At 44.7% G+C, this 14,697-nt stretch overlaps 1 protein-coding gene across 3 annotated transcripts in view; it reads left to right on the forward strand.

The window, feature by feature from the left end:
• The first annotated feature begins 3,548 nt into the window (after window positions 1-3,548).
• Window positions 3,549-14,697, forward strand: part of LOC113407214 (zinc finger protein 644-like) — an 81,336-nt gene continuing 70,187 nt past the window's right edge. For 2 of the 3 annotated variants that reach the window (XM_026655405.1, XM_026655408.1), the window contains exon 1: window positions 3,549-3,589. The gene's annotated coding sequence lies outside the window, so the exon portion shown is untranslated. Of the gene's footprint in view, window positions 3,590-3,820; window positions 3,844-14,697 lie in introns of those variants that run through there. The other variant, XM_026655407.1, reaches the window with a different exon arrangement.

Raw genomic sequence — 14,697 nt, forward strand, 5'->3', positions numbered from 1 at the left:
GATCAGGAACAGTCAGCATGGATTCACCAAGGGGAAGTCGTGCCTGACTAACCTAATTGCCTTCTATGAGGAGATAATTGGCTCTGTGGATGAGGGGAAAGCAGTGGACGTGTTATTCCTTGACTTTAACAAAGCTTTTGATATGGTCTCCCACAGTATTCTTGCCAGTAAGTTAAAGAAGCATGGGCTGGATGAATGGACTATAAGGTGGGATAGAAAGCTGGCTAGATCATCGGGCTCAACAGGTAGTGATCAATGGCTCCATGTCTAGTTGGCAGCTGGTATCAAGTGGAGTGCCCCAAGGGTCGGACCTGGGGCTGGTTTTGTTCAATATCTTCATTAATGATCTGGAGGATGGCGTGGATTGCACCCTCAGCAAGTTTGCAGATGACACTAAACTGGGAGGAGTGGTAGATACGCTGGAAGGTAGGGATAGGCTACAGAGGGACCTAGACAAATTAGATGATTGGGCTAAAAGTAATCTGATGAGGTTCAACAAGGACAAGTGCAGAGTCCTGTTACAGACTAGGGACCGAGTGGCTAAGCAGCAGTTCTGCAGAAAAGGACCTAGGGGTTACGGTGGACGAGAAGCTGGATATGAGTCAACAGTGTGCCCTTGTTGCCAAGAAGGCTAACGGTTTTTTGGACTGTATAAGTAGGAGCATTGCCAGCAGATTGAGGGACATGATCATTCCCCTCTATTCGACATTGGTGAGGCCTCATCTGGAGTACTGTGTCCAGTTTTGGGCCCCACACTACAAGAAGGATGTGGAAAAATTGGAAAGAGTCCAGCAGAGGGCAACAAAAATGATTAGGGGGCTGGAGCACATGACTTATGAGGAGAGGCTGAGGGAACTGGGATTATTTAGTCCGCAGAAGAGAAGAATGAGGGGGGATTTGATAGCTGCTTTCAACTACCTAAAAGGGGGTTCCAAAGAGGATGGATCTAGATTGTTCTCAGTGGTAGCAGATGACAGAACAAGGAGTAATGGTCTCAAGTTGCAGTGGGGGAGGTTTAGGTTGGGTATTAGGAAAAACTTTTTCACTAGGAGGGTGGTGAAGCACTGGAATGGGTTACCAAGGGAGGAGGTGGAATCTCCTTCCTTAGAGGTTTTTAAGGCCCGGCTTGACAAAGCCCTGGCTGGGATGATTTAGTTGGGGGTTGGTTCTGCTTTGAGCAGGGGGTTGGACTAGATGACCTCCTGAGGTCCCTTCCAACCCGATATTCTATTATTCTATCCTGGCCAAAACGGGACATTCGATCACCCTAGAAAGAGCCAAAATGAAGGACACAAAAAAATCACTCAAGCAGTAAACAAACTGCTGAGGGCCTCAGCCATGTGGGTAACTCTCGTTCCAACCTCACTGTCTCAACCTATATGGCTGATGTAACTAGTTTTCACTTGTGTAAGTGAGAGGATGCCATGGGATGATGGAGTGAAGGTAACTGCGGCTCCCAAGGGACGCTAGCCCTGTATAGGAAGTACTTTTGAAAGGGCTGCCCAGGCTGTGGGGTAGGGTTGCCAACCCTCCAGTAATTAAAGACTAATCTTTAATTAAAGATAATGCCATGTGATGAAACCTCCAGGAATTTGTCCAACCAAAGTTGGTAACTCTACTGTGGGGTTGCCCCCTCCCCCACTGCAAGCCTGGGGCATTGTGGAATTTAAACACCCCCCCCCACACACACACACAGCCCCCTTAGTCTGGCTGGAGTTCCTCCCCTTCCCCCAAATATAGAAGTCAAACTATGCCTAGGGTGAACTCTGCCTCAAGTCCTATCCTATGGCCTGCAACTCTCCAGACCTGGCCCATGCCTCTCTCTTGCTGTGTGTAGGGCTGGGGCAGCTTTATTTTAATAGAGCAGGGGGAACATGCAGGGGTTTTGGAACAATGTTTTTTTGGGGGGGGAGGGGCGGGGGGCGGTTCTGAAAGTCATTGAAGCAAACTGTAAACCCTGTATCTAATGGAATCCACTGCAAGCCAGGGGATACTGCAGCAGCAGCACCACAGGCACTGACTTTTGTTTTTGGTGGTGGGTGCTCCTCTCTGACTGCTCCTACCTGTGCGAGCAGTGGGTGGGCCTCTTCCCCCCGAGGCGGGGCCTTGGAGCGGAGCAGGGCAGGGACCGCAGGGCTTACAAAAGATTAATTCGGCCCTGCAGGTTCCTCTTCAACCTTCAACCATTGCCAGTGCATGATGCAAGCGACTGAACGTGTGACGCATGCCGGCGAGGTTTGCTGTTTGTCACGCCATCAATGACAGATTACAGTGTTTTTAAACTATAAACTTTGTTGCTAAGGATGCTTCTTCCTTGGGTGAATTAAGGACACCTGGGTTTTTTTTTTTTTAAAGGAAACAAATAAATTTCTGTCACCCCACATGGAGTATCAGCTGGCCTTGAACCTGTACCTTCAGCAGATATCTACTACTTGAGCTAAAGGAGTAATTGATCCTCTATGTGGACCAGCCACTAAAGGGAGCTGTGGCGGAGGGTTCTGCCAGAGGACTGCAACTATTTTTATACTGGGGATGCTGACAGCTATCGAAAACCTGCATGTGATGGAAGCCATGCATTCTAAGCCGGGGGGTGCTACCGCACCCCAAGTTCCAGAGTCCCGATCAGGATGCCTGGGTTCTATCCTGGCTCTGGGAGCAGAGAGAGGCTGCGTGGTTACAGACAGGGGAGCTGACTCCGTAGAGCTGAAAGGCCACGTAACACAGTGGTAAGACTTGGGGCTGCCCTGTTAGAATCTCAGATTCTGTTCCTAGCTGGGCCCTGGTGCAACCACTCAGTTCACTTCGGTGTGGAATGACACGGAGCTGCCTTTTAGGGTAAGGTACGAGGTCTTACTCCACAACAGCTGTTCTGACGTGCAGAGAAATATAAACAGCAGCCGTTACAGGAGAGACCACAACTCATTCTCCTAGCTCCCAGCTCAGGGCACATTCCCCAGGGCAAGATGTTGCTCTGCCTTGTGGTCCATTGGCTGACCTGGCTGTATGACGGGTGAGATATCCAGAGTCAGCTGACATGCAGGACAACCTACAAAGTCTTGAGCCATGTGCCTTGGTTCCCTACCAGTAAAGTGTAGCTACTAACCCCCCCCTCCCCCCCACACACACCCCTTGTCTGTTTAGGCCCCAGTCCTGCAACTGGTTCTGCATTTTGACTTCAGGGAGGATCTACATAGACACAGGTCTCTGCCCCCTCAGAGTCAGTAGGACTGGGACCTCCAGAGGAGGGACTGTCTCTTATGAGGTGCGTGTACAGTGCCTAGGGGCCCTGAGTGCAGCACCCCTAGTTCCAGCACCTATAGGCACATGTTGCGCTCAACCACCCACTTCGAGTAGGGGCACGTGTGTGCGTCCCACTGACACCTCAGGCAAACAGGGGCGCCTTTCGCTTGCTGCCTCGGGGAGACTGGGGCTCTACGATGTCTGAAGCGGGAAAGTTAAACGCATGCGTGTTTCTTCACCGAAGGAGGGGAGGGGGCAATGTGTGTTGCTGGGGGGGGTGGTTGCGCGGTGACGTCATGACGCTGAGCGTGGGACGTAACCGCGGTGTGACGCACACCCTGGCGAGCCCGTGAGTTTCCCGTTATGGATTTTTTTTTCCGGCGCTGACAGTGGGGGAGGGGAAGGTGGTTTTATGCGGGAGGGGGCGCGCGGGGAAAGGGCGGAACGCGCGGTCGCGGGCAGGGGGGGACACCCGAGCGGGGGCGAGCCGGCTGCCCTAGCGGCTCGGGGGCGTCCCCTCCATCCTGCCGCATCAGGGAACATGGCCGCCGCCGTCGCCGAGCTGGTGCGGCAAAGGGACTCGGCCCCGGCCGCCCTCGCAGGGTAGGTGGTGGGGAGGGGAAGCGAAGCGGGGGAGGCGGCGCTGCGGCCGGGCTCAGCGGGCTCCCCCGGAGCCCCGCGCGGGCAAGCGGGCGGCTTCCCCGCTGCCCTGGCCGGGCCGGACACAAAGGGCTGCGCTGAGGAGGGTTTTGTTCGGTCACATGAAGCAGCGCAGCCAGTGAGCGAGGAGCTGGGAGGGGGAGCGGGGCCGCCGCCATTGCCAGGCGCTGAGGAGCTGGGGGAGCCCGGCGTCGCCTCAGGGGCGCAGGATTGCCGGGCGGCAGAGCCGAGAGGAAGCTGGGGCGCGGGGAGGAGAGGTAAAGCCCCGATACAGCGGTGCCAGGGCCCCCGCCGGCTGTGCTGCTGCCCGCTGGGGCGCCCAGAGGGAGACTGGGATAGGAGGATGCAGAAGCTGCAGGGCAGCCGGGGTCACTCCGGTGATGTCTGGCAGGCCCGATGTCCCTGGGTGTGGAAATGAGCGTGGTGGGTTCTGCCAACTATGGTGCCACCTCTAGGCACAGCAGTGTAGTGGGGCTTGCCACACACGGTGCCCAGCTGGGTGCGTGGTCATGGTGGCAGAATGTGGCGTCCCCACCTGGGTGTGGTGCTAAGTCTGTTCCAACATTTGTCCCGTTTGCATGACGCCGGGAGGTCAGCAAAACGTATGTCATTGTTACTGAAGCTGGTAAGTCTGTGGCCCATTGTGGAGTCTGAGACGCCTGTGCTATGAATATGGTGGCATCGTCACTGTCTTCTGGGCACATGCTTCACAATATGCAGATGACTTACAATAGCTAAGAAAAAGTTAGTGGTTCAGGTGTTAAAATTGTATCTGTGGGCTCAGATTCTTTTTGAAGTTGAAGCCCCTTTGCCATTGTGCCACTTGTTCAAAATCCCCAAATAAGTTTTCCTTCTTTCAGTGCCTTATATGTATTCTAGGCCTGTTGAAAAGGCATGCATTGTGGCTCTGTGGACTGTAAGCTGATAAGACATGCCATTAATAAAAATGTGCCCAAATAGGTTCCCATTGGCGTTGCACAAAAATAACACTTTAAGCAAAATCTCACTTGCAATATTGAAAAGTGATATTCTGATTTTCTAGCAGTTAATTTAATTATGAAGGCTATGTCATGGAATTTAGTAGTTAGAAGCATATTAGAAACCATATGCACCCAACCAAGGCAACCATTTTATCTTGGGTAGCTTAATGAGGACCTAAACCACTAGAGCAACCCTTGAATAGTTGTGTTTCTCAAACTCCATGATGGGATTATAGCTGTATGTAGCTTTATATCAGGAATTCTTCATAATATTTTTTCCATTAAAAGTAGGTTCTAAATTACTTGTTTGGTTCAAGATGTGAAATAATTTTAAACAGAAGAATCTTACTACACTAAGATGAGTAAGATGCTTCAAGACTTCCACAATTTAATTTAACCCTTCTGCATAAAATTCTTCACTACCAGGATTACATGATGCAGCTGATTTTGAAGACTGCAGGAGTGGAGTGATTAGACAGAGAAAATAAATCTTGAAAAGATGCTAACGGATCACTTAGATGCAGAGAGAATGCAGCAATTCCCTTACTGGAGAAGAGTTTAAGCAGAGTGCATGGAGGAGCAGTGCAGTGTGACAATCCTATTACACTGACTTATAATCAGAGCTGTTGTTGCAAACCTGTCAATAAGATAGCAAAGTGATGTGGTATAGAAATATTCATGAATTATAACCAGAATTTGCAATCAGCTTCAGAATATTAATTTATGTATTACTTCCACAGCCATCCCAGTAAAGCTTTTAAAACTGGATGTTTGTCTTGCGTCAAAAAGTGACATTCTGTTTCTCAAATAAACATGTATGAGAGAAGGGATGCAAAAATAAATTGGTCACTAATTTCACTAAAATTTTTTTCGTGTAATGGAAATAACTAAAGGAAAGCCAGAATACTGTGTCTGTATACTCCTTGTATGACTTTCATACATTTTAATATAAAAACTCTGGGTTTCAGTGCTTTTCCTCTGATTTCAGTGCAACACCTTCCCCTCTCCTACTTTCTGAATTTTCTCCAGAATATGCAATATCTATAAATCTTTAGATTCTGTAGTGCTAGATGCTAGCTACAAAACAATACAAAGTACTTATAAAGTTTTTGAGTTAGAAATGTTTTCTTGCAGTGTTATCTTGAAACCTGTCTCTGCTGTTTCCATTTAGCTGACCTGGGTAGTCAGAAGAGAAGATGATGATGACTTTGAGCATCCTACATGTCTTCTCTAGCAATGTAACACTTGACTGGAACATGTGTCAGAGTGCTAGCGTCAGCAGTTGAATAAACAGTATAATGAACAATGGTAGTAATATTTTCCATTTTGAAATAACTGCATTCTGAATTTATTTATGGATATTTCTTGAATTTAAGGGATGACTGCATTTTATCATCAAGAAGATTTGTGCGTATAGCTGTATGTATAAACTGAACGTACTAATGCACATGCATTTTTGCTTCAAGTTCCTCAAAATCACCCCTAGAAAACACACACTTTGAAAAAATGCTAAGTGATGGACAGTATTAATTATACAGTTACTGACCCGTAGGTTTTTAATTTTGAGCACTGACAGGTTTACTTATAGACTTGAAAAGCTGTTTGAGTTTAAAATTGCGGGGGAGAAGTATCCTTGGAGGAATGCCTTTTCCCCATTTAAAAAAAAAAATAAAATAAGGTGGGATGCGGAGAGAGAAAGCATCCTTTTTCATGCGCTTCTTTGCCCGAACATGCTGTTCCCCTTAAAATTCAAAACTTCTGAATGTTTGCTGTTCCATTTGTGTGTGTACTACTTACATCAGTACTTTCACACTTGTATTATTCAGAGGCCATAGAAATATGCCTCCTCTCTTTGCTGTGCACTGCCATATTAAGTATAGTTTCCTTCACTTCTTTAAAATTCCATGAATTAGACCATAGATACAGCAATACTTTCTGTGCAGGATATGATTAGGTTCTGAGATGACAGCTGCCTGCCAGTAGTGGACTTAAAATTAGTGGGGCCCTATGCACAGCTTCATTTTCGGGAGCTCCCCCTTGGGACCCAGCCAAGAAAAAGAACATTCTCTCCTGTCCCCCCCGTTTTTCATTCTTTTTTTCTTCCTCCTCCTCCTATATTATAAGTAATGGGAAGTAAATGAAAATAAAGTGAGGTACCTTGATTGGAGTGGGGTTTGGGGTGCAGGAGGGGCTGCAGGGGGCAGGCTCTGGGAGGAAGTTTGGGTGCTGGGTGTGGGCTCTGGGCTGGGGCAGTGGTTTGGGGTATGGGAAGAGGGGGAAGGGGTGCGGGCTCTGGGAGGAAGTTTGGGTACGGGCTCAGGGCTGGGGCAGGGGTTTAGGGTGCGGGAGGGGGGCAGCACTTACCTAGGGTGGCATGGACCCCAAAGTGACCAGCACACACACCCCTCCGGCAGCGGCTCCTAGGCAGGGGAGGCAAGGGGGTCTCTGTGTGGTGCTGCCCGCAGGCGCCACCCCCACAGCTCCCGTTGGCCACAGTTCCTGGACAATGGGAGCTGCGTGTGGAGAGAGACACCCCCCCGGGGTCACAGGGACATGCCGGCAGCTTCTGGGAGCAAAGTGGCGCGGAGGGAGGGAGGGAGGCAGAGCGGACAGAGAGCCACCTTAGCCCTGCTGCTAGCACTTCTCTGCACGCCTCTTGGGGGGAGGGGGCAGCGCGGAGCTGCCTCCCTCCTCCCGAGCAGGGGCATGCAGAGATGTGCCAGCAGCCGGCCGCTTCTGGGAGTGGCATGGGGCCACCGGCCACAGCACGCAGGCAGCCTGCCTGCCTGAGCCCTGCTGCGCCACCGGCTGGGACTTGGGCTGGTTGTCAGATATTTGTCCTGCATTTTGGGCCCCCCCCCGTTACTGGGGGCCCTGTGCCACTGCATGGTTTGTTTCATGGTAAATCTGCTCCTGCTGCCTGCCAAGAAAAGGCACTGATCAGTGACTTTGGATAGACTTTAATATAAGATTTCCAGATCGTTGACATGAGTATGTATTCTTTAGGAAGAGTAATGTTCCTTGTTATTCCGTTTGTAACGGTCATCCTAGATCTGGGTATGAGTTGTGTTTTGCTCAGAATTGGACAATACTCAAATTTAAATAGTTGTTCTTTGAATAAGAGAAATCCACTTATATGTTGATTCCTTGATTTGTATTATTTGAAGTGTAAGATAAGTGAGTAGTTGTGTGCACTTTGGCTGTTTAGCAGTATACAGCAGCTATTGTGATGAATAAGCACAGTTTATTATTGCCACTTAAGTTCAAGGGGGAAGAAACTGGCTTAACAGTGAGTATGCATTTTTGTTTTCGTCTACCCCCAATGTTAACTAGTTTATTTAATGTTTCTAGTGAACTTGATAATATTTAAAACTCCCTTTCAAACTAGCATAAGCATGATGCTAATATTTATGGAATGGGAGTTAGTACTGTAGAAATGACTAAATTCACCAGCTCCATCTGTAAATAATTAGAATTAGAATTCTAAGAATTATTTATACTTTTTGATTTTGAGCAGTTTTAGCAATTACTCATGTGTAATTGACCAAATGAATGATGATACAATGTTTAGTCTTTCAGCATTTCTTGAAATTCATAGGAGGACAAGGCAATGTTAATATTAGGATTAAATCAGTATGAAGTTCAGATTGGTTGGAAAACTGTTCCCAGAGAGTAGTTATTAGTGGTTCACAGTCATGCTGGAAGGGCATAATGAGTGGGGTCCTGCAGGGATCTGGGTCCGGTTCTGTTCAATATCTTCATCAGTGATTTAGATAATGGCATAGAGAAGTTTGCAGATGATACCAAGCTGGGAGGGGTTGTCAGTGCTTTGAAGGATAGGATTATAATTCAAAATGATCTGGACAAACTGGAGAAATGGTCTGAAGTAAATAGGATGAAATTTAATAAGGACAAATGCAAAGTACTCCACTTAGGAAGGAACAAGCAGTTGCACACATACAAAATGGGAAATGACTCCCTCGGAAGGAGTACTGTGGAAAGGGATCTGGGGGTCATAGTGGATCACAAGCTAAATATGAGTCAACAGTGTAACACGGTTGCAAAAAAAACCAACAACAACAAAACACATCATTCTGGGATGTACTAGCAGGAGTGTTGTAAGCAGGACACGAGAAGTAATTCTTCCACTCTACTCCACACTGATTAGGCCTCAACTAAAGTATCCTGTTCTGGGTGCCACATTTCAGGAAAGATGTGGATAAATTGGAGAAAGTCCAAAGAAGAGCAACAAAAAGGATTAAAGGTCTAGAAAACATGATCTATGAAGGAAGATTGAAAAAATTTGGGTTTGTTTAGTCTGGAAAAGAGGAGATTGAGAAGGGACATAACAGTTTTCAAGTATATAAAAGGTTGTCACAAGGAGGAGGGAGAAAAATTGTTTGTCATAACCTCTGAGGATAGGACAAGAAGCAATGGGCTTAAATTGCAGCAAGGGAGGTTTAGGTTGGACATTAGGAAAAACTTCCTAACTGTCAGGGTGGTTAAGCACTGGAATAAATTGCTTATGGAATCTCCATCATTGGAGATTTTTAAGAGCAGGTTAGGCAAACACCTGTGAGGGGTGGTCTAGATAATACCTAGTCCTGCCATGAATGCAGGGGACTGGAGTAGATCCCTTCCAGTTCTATGATTGCTAGAACTTCTAGTATAGTGTCAGTGTATGGGTGACTACTTCCAAGGTGCCTAAAATAACTAACTAGTGACATGTCTATGACGTAAATGTTTAAATTTTTTAAAAATGGAATTGCAATTCTTTAAATGTAGTCTTGCCGTTCAAATTTGCAATTTCCCTTACTCAGTTTTAATAAGGGAAGTAAAGTGATGCAAATTGACTTTATAAACAAATATATATTGTCAACTTATTTTGAGGGACACTTATTTTTATAATCAAGTATCAGAGGGGTAGCCGTGTTAGTCTGAATCTGTAAAAAGCAACAGAGGGTCCTGTGGCACCTTTAAGACTAACAGAAGTATTGGGAGCATAAGCTTTCGTGGGTAAGAACCTCACTTCTTCAGATGCAAGTTATTTTTATAATGACAGGTTTCAGAGTAGCAGCCGTGTTAGTCTATATCCACAAAAATAACAGCAGTACTTGTGGCACCTTAGAGACTAACAAATTTATTTGAGCATAAGCTTTCGTGGGCTACTGCTCACTTCATCGGATGCATGTAGTGGAAAATGCAGTAGGAAGATATATATATACACAGAGAACATGAAACAATGGGTGTTATAAGGAGAGTGATCAGTTAAGGTGAGCTTTTATCAGCAGGAGAGAAAAAGAACTGTTTGTAGTAATGAAAATGGCCCATTTCCAGCAATTGACAAGGAGATATGAAGAACTGTAGGGGGGGGGAAATAAACATGGGGAAATAGTTTTAGTTTGTGTAATGGCCCATACACTTCCAGTATTTATTCAAGCCTAATTTAATGGTGTCCAATTTGCAAATTAATTCCAATTCAGCAGTCTCTTGTTAGTCTGTTTTTGAAGTTTTTTTGTTGTAATATTGCCACTTTTAGGTCTGTAATCGAGTGGCCAGGGAGATTGAAGTGTTCTCCAACTGGTTTTTGAATGTTATAATTCTTGATGTCTGATTTGTGTCCATTTATTCTTTTACGTAGAGACTGTCCGGTTTGGCCAATGTACATGGCAGAGGGGCATTGCTGGCACATGATGGCATATATCACATTGGTAGATGTGCAGGTGAATGAGCCTCTGATAGTGTGGCTGATGTGATTAGGACCTATGATGATATCCCCTGAATAGATATGTGGACAGAGTTGGCAACGGGCTTTGTTGCAAGGATAGGTTCCTGGGTTAGTGTTTTTGTTGTGTGGTGTGTGGTTGCTGCTGAGTATTTGCTTCAGGTTTGGGGTGGGCTGTCTGTAAGCAAGGACTGGCCTGTCTCCCAAGATCTGTGAGAGTGATGGATCGTCCTTCAGGATAGGTTGTAGATCCTTGATGATGCGCTGGAGAGGTTTAGTTGGGGGCTGAAGGTGATGGCTAGTGGTGTTCTGTTGTTTTCTTTGTTGGGCCTGTCATGTAGTAGGTGGATGGGCCATTACACAAAGTAAAACTATTTCCCCATGTTTATTTCCCCCCCCCCACACACACACAGTTCCTCATATCTCCTTGTCAATTGCTGGAAATGGGCCATTTTCATTACCACTACAAACAGTTCTTTTTCCTCTCCTGCTGATAAAAGCTCACCTTAACTGATCACTCTCCTTATAGTGTGTATGGTAACACCCATTGTTTCATTTTCTCTGTGTATAAATATATCTTCCTACTGCATTTTCCACTACATGCATCCGATGAAGTGGGCTGTAGCCCACGAAAGCTTATGCTCAAATAAATTTGTTAGTCTCTAAGGTGCCACAAGTACTGTTATTTTTATAAATAATTTCAATTACCACTATTTAGTTCATTTATATGAAGCCACGATTGGATAATGTTATGGGACGTCCAAATGCAAAAGAAATCAAGCAAATAAGATATTAATCAGAAAGTCTTGTGGGAGGAGGAGTTAGAATTGCTGCTCTTCAGCTGTTTTACAGTCATTGATGACAGAAGACAGGATTATCCCAGTTTTTCTGTAGGGACACTCATTTTGTGGATCAGTAATTGGCAATTCTACATGGTAATACCTCACTTTACAGACCTATGGCTCACTGAACACAGGGCAAAATGAGGTGTAAATTCTGTAGCTTTCATTGGATGTGTTGGTGTTTTTTAAGTAATGTCCTGTGCTGTACATGTGGATTATTAAACTTTTATATGTTAAAAATGGAAGAAAAATTCCTTAACAAAGCCAAACTGTATAACATTAAAATGATTAATTTTGTGGTAAACTGAAAAGATGATCCTTATGTTGTCTGGTGAAAAGTTTAGCTACTTTTTGTTGTCCAGCTCCTGGGAAAGGAGGATGCTGAGATTTTTACCTAGGAGCTGTCCAAAGCAGACTGCGCTCCTACCCAACAACTTGAGGTAGCATGAAGGCTGGGCTGACCCTCTTTGGAGCTCCATCTTTTGTGTTAGCTTCTGAATAGAGGGTGTCTGTTAAATTTTAAGTTCTGTCTGCTGTAGCTGTTGGAAGGGAATGGTAACTGACCGGTCTTGTTAATTGTACTTTGTGGCATTTTAGAATGCCACAATGGACAGCAGATTTGGAGTTCTATGCCGACTCAAAAATGAATTGGTGTACATTCATTTCATATTTGAAAGTTTCTTTGCAAACCTTAAGGGTTAGAAACTTCTTAAAGTGAAATCTTAAAGCTGCAAGAGAGATGGCTTGACTCATGTTCACGAGCAAAAGCTATCTACTTACCAGTTGCATGTAGTTAACCTTATTCAAACTTTTCAGGACAGTGCCTCACTTGTTAGAATTCACTGTTTTTATGCTTTGTATACTTTTAGGGGAATTTTACCGAAAATTGTATGTCCAGTGTTACCACTGGAGTGGAACCCTTGTATAGACACGGTTCCTACGGCTGGACCGCTTTATACCACCATATCAATGAAACTTTGTCCTAATGTTACTAAGACCAGTTCTGGGCATAGTGGGAAATTTTTAGAAAATTTTCCTAATGTAGACCAGGTTTGTGTCCTCACACAAAAATGCTTCTAGTATTGTATAAACATTGCCAGTAGTGGTCTGAGTGCAAAAGCAAAAAAAATTAAAAAGGGGGGGGGGAGGGATCATGTCCCCCTCTGTGCTTATGCACTGCACCCTGGTGCACTGAATCTGTGGATGGCAGCAATGGTTATTGCAGTTTATTTCTTCCCAGTTCTATCCCACATTTGTGTGTGTACTTTGTCCTCCTGCATTTAGCAACTCCTGGTTCCCTTACTCTTGTTTAATTAGGTTGGCCTCAATCAAGGCACTAAGTTGATCTTTGCTGTACTTGGTTAGAGCTTTGAAAAATTGAGGAACCCAATAGGACAGATTTACTACTCTTTATAAGAACATTGCACTGAAGCTGACAAATTCTAAACTTGTTTTGAAAACTTTGTCCTGTCTTCTGTGAAATGAAAAACAAATAACCAGATAGACTGCATTTTTATAAAGAGCAGTCGGCAAGAGATTGATATTGTACTGTGACAACTTTCCTGAAGCAGAAAAAAGAAAGAAGGCATTGGTGAATTACCCAGGTTAGTTATAAAGAATGGGTGGGTTGAAGATGGAGAATCATAGAAATATAGGGCCTGAAGGAACCCGATGAGGTCATCTCTAGACCACTCCCCTACACTGAGGCAGAATTAAGTATACTTAGACCATCCCTGAAAGGTGTTCATCTAACCTGTTCTTAGAAACCTCAAATGACAGGGATTCCACAACCTCCCTAGATAACCTGTTGTAGTGCTTAACTATTCTTATAGTTAGGAAAAACTTGTTGATATCTAATCTGAATCTTCTTGCTGCAAACTAAGCCAATTACTTCTTGTCCTAACCTTGGTGGACCTAGAGAAGAGTTGATCACTGTCCTCTTTATAATAACTGTTTATGTATTTGAAAGACTGTTATCATGTCCCTTCTTGAGTGTTCTCTAAAAATGCCCAGTTCTTTCAACCTTTCCTCATATGTCATTTTTTCTAAACCTCTTACCAGTTTTGTTGCTCTCCTCTGGACTCTCCAAGTTGTTCACATCCTTCCTAAAATGTGGTGCCCAAAAATAAGACACAGTACTGCAGCTGAGGCATCACCAGCGCTGACCAGAGCAGAACAATTATTTCCCATGCCTTACATCTGGCACTCCTGTTAATACATTCCAGAATAAATTTGCCTTTTTTGTCACAGCATCTCAGTGTTGACTCATTCAACTTGTGATCCACTATAACCTGGATCCTTTTCTGCAGTACTGCTTCCCAGCCAGTTTACTTAACATTTTATATTTGTGCATTGGAATTTTCCTTTGTAAGTGCAATACTTTTCACTTGTCTTTATTACTATAATTTCAGAGCTAACACGGCTACCCCTCTGTTACTATAATTTCAGAGCAATTCTCCAATTTATCAAGATTCTAAATTCTAATCCCATCTTCCAGAGTGCTTGCAACCCCTCCCAGCTAGGTGTCATCTGAAAATTTTATAATCATACTCTCCATTCCATCATCCAAGTCATTAATGAAAATATTGAATTGGTACCAGACCTAAGACAGAGGAACCCTTAAGAATTAACCCCACTTGATATGCCCTCCCAGTTTGACAGTGAAAACTACTCAATACAATCTTTCAGCGTGTTATGCACCCGCTTTACAGAGCTTCATCTCGACCATATTCCATACAAATAGATATAACAGCAGTTCGGGATATTTTGTATATTTAAAAATTAAATCAAACATAAGAACTAACAGTGTCAAAGTAGCAAGACAGTTGGTGATAGTTCCATGTTTTTCTGTATATAATCAAATAAGACAGTGCCAATCATCATTCTGACAGTTTTGACTGTGTAGTATCCTTTCCACAACTTTCATCTGTCTGTTCGGGTTTTTTTTTAAATTTGTTAGATTGTAAATGCTTTGGGACAGGATTGTCTTCCTATATGTACAAAGCCTAGGATGTATTGGACACTAAAGCAGTGTAAATACTGGGGGGTGGGATTGGCAGACTTCTCAGGGAGCTGCCTTAGCAGTAGTTCCTATGAGCCAGATCCCAGCAGGAGAAAAGAAGTAATATTGTAATTTGGATGTCAACCAACCTAAGCGGAGTTAGCCACCCCCCTCCATAAGGACCTTACATTTAAACTTTCCAGGAGGTAATATTTACCTGTTGGTTTTCCTTTGATTGTCTGGTAAATT

The sequence above is a fragment of the Terrapene carolina genome, unplaced genomic scaffold (assembly GCF_002925995.2).
Source record: "Terrapene carolina triunguis isolate 2854851 unplaced genomic scaffold, T_m_triunguis-2.0 Scaffold210, whole genome shotgun sequence".
Taxonomy (NCBI): domain Eukaryota; kingdom Metazoa; phylum Chordata; order Testudines; family Emydidae; genus Terrapene; species Terrapene triunguis.